At 43.0% G+C, this 2,039-nt stretch overlaps 1 non-coding gene across 1 annotated transcript; it reads right to left on the reverse strand.

Annotated features, from left to right (window-relative positions):
- Window positions 1–304: 304 nt before the first annotated feature.
- On the reverse strand, window positions 305–411 carry LOC141681149 (small nucleolar RNA R71). Its single transcript, XR_012558592.1, has one exon. It is a non-coding gene; the product is annotated as a small nucleolar RNA R71 (small nucleolar RNA).
- Between the last annotated feature and the right edge of the window lie 1,628 nt (window positions 412–2,039).

The raw sequence follows: 2,039 nt of genomic DNA on the forward strand, positions 1-2,039 counted from the left end.
AGCCATCAGGGCTAACACTTTTAAGATCAAGTCAAGAACGATCGAGATGATACAGAACTCAGTTCATTTTAGGGGTTTTCCTACCGAAGACCCCAACATGCACATCAGGGATTTCATCAAGATCTGCGACACTTTCTAGTTTAATGATGTGACTAAAGATGCTATCAAGCTATGTCTCTTTCCATTCTCTTTGAGGGACAAGGCAAAGTGCTGGTTACACTCTCTACCAGCAGGATCTATGACCACTTGGGAAGATCTCGCTCAAAAGTTTCTCACTAAATTCTTCCCCATGGAGAAAACTGCAACAATCAGGAATGCTCTTACCCAGTTCGCGCAACAAACTAGAGAATCTCTGTGTGAGGCTTGGGATCGATATAAGCAGATGTTAAGGAAGTGCCCACACCATGGCATGCCTGATTGGATGATTATCAACAGTTTATACAATGTATTGGGTGTTACTTCTAGACCCATACTTGATGTAGCATCAGGAGGAGCCTTGTGGGCTAAGAGCTATAATGAAGCTTATGAACTTATTTAACTGATGGCTGCTAATGAGTACCAGAATCCTTCCCAGAGGCTGACTCAGGGAAAAGTAGCAGGAATTCTGGAGTTGGACGCAGCAAATGCTATAGCTGCCCAACTTGAGGCTTTGACAATGAAGGTGAACACTTTCGCTAAATATGGAGTTAATCAAATCACTAATGTCTGTGAGCTTTGTGCTGGTGCCCATGAGACTGATCAGTGCGCAATTTATAGTGAATCAACTCAGTTCATGAGCAACTTTCAGCGATCACAACAACCTGTGCCAGCCACCTACCATCCTAACAACCGTAATCATCCTAATTTCAGTTGGAGCAACGCTCAGAATGCGGTTCAATAGCCTTATCAGCAGTATCCAGCTAAGCAGTACAACCCCCTGGTTTTCAGCAACCGCAGTATGCACCAAAACAACAACTCTAGCTGCAACAAGCTAATGAAAAATCTGAATTGGAGGAGTTAAAACTTATATGCAAGAGTCAAGTTGTATCTATCAAGATCTTGGAAAATCAAATTGGGCAAATTGCCAATGCCTTGCTAAATCGTCAACCTGGTACATTGCCTAGTGACACTGAAGTGCCAGGAAAGAAGGAAGCTAAGGAGCATGTAAAGGCAATCACTTTGAGGTCTGGGAAGGTTGCAAATCCCGAACAAACTCAAGAGTTGACTGAAGAAGCTGGGGCTGAGAAAGAAGCAAAGCAGAAGGATGAAGAAGTTGAACCAAGGAAGACTACTATTGAGCACACTCCGCCTGAGGGTAATACAGGGGAGAAACAGATCTATCATCCACCGCCTTTTCCTAAGCGGCTGCAGAAGAAAAAGCTGTACAAGCAGTTTGAGAAGTTTCTGGAGGTGTTCAAGAAACTTCATATCAACATACCTTTCGCTGAGGCTCTCGAGCAGATTCCTAGTTATACAAAGTTTATGAAAGGTATTCTATCTCGGAAGGTGAAGCTAGATGATTTAGAGACTATCGCTCTCACGGAGGAATGCAGTGCTGTGCTATAGCAGAAGTTGCCTCCAAAGCTTAAAGATCCAGGAAGCTTTACTATTCCATGTACAATTGGAAAAGTGTCTTTTGACAGATGCTTATGTGACTTGGGAGCTAGCATCAATCTGATGCCTTTGTCAATCTTCAAGCAGTTGGATCTACCTGATCCTAAACCGACGTATATGACTTAGCAGTTGACCGACCGTTCTATTACATATCCGCGAGGAATTGTGGAGGATGTCTTGGTCAAGGTGGATAAACTCATTTTCCCTGCTGATTTCATCATTCTTTATTTCGAGGAGGATAAGAAGATTCCCATAATTTTGGGAAGGCCTTTCTTAGAAACCGGCCGAACCTTGATTGATGTGCAGAAGGGTGAGCTTACAATACGAGTGCTGGATCAGGATGTTACCTTTAATCTGTTCAATGCTATAAAATTTCCTACTGATAATGAGGAGTGCTTAAATGTGGAGTTGGTCGATTCGGTGGTCACATCGGAACTTGATCAATT

This window comes from Apium graveolens, chromosome 8, assembly GCF_009905375.1.
Source record: "Apium graveolens cultivar Ventura chromosome 8, ASM990537v1, whole genome shotgun sequence".
NCBI classification, from domain to species: Eukaryota; Viridiplantae; Streptophyta; class Magnoliopsida; order Apiales; family Apiaceae; genus Apium; species Apium graveolens.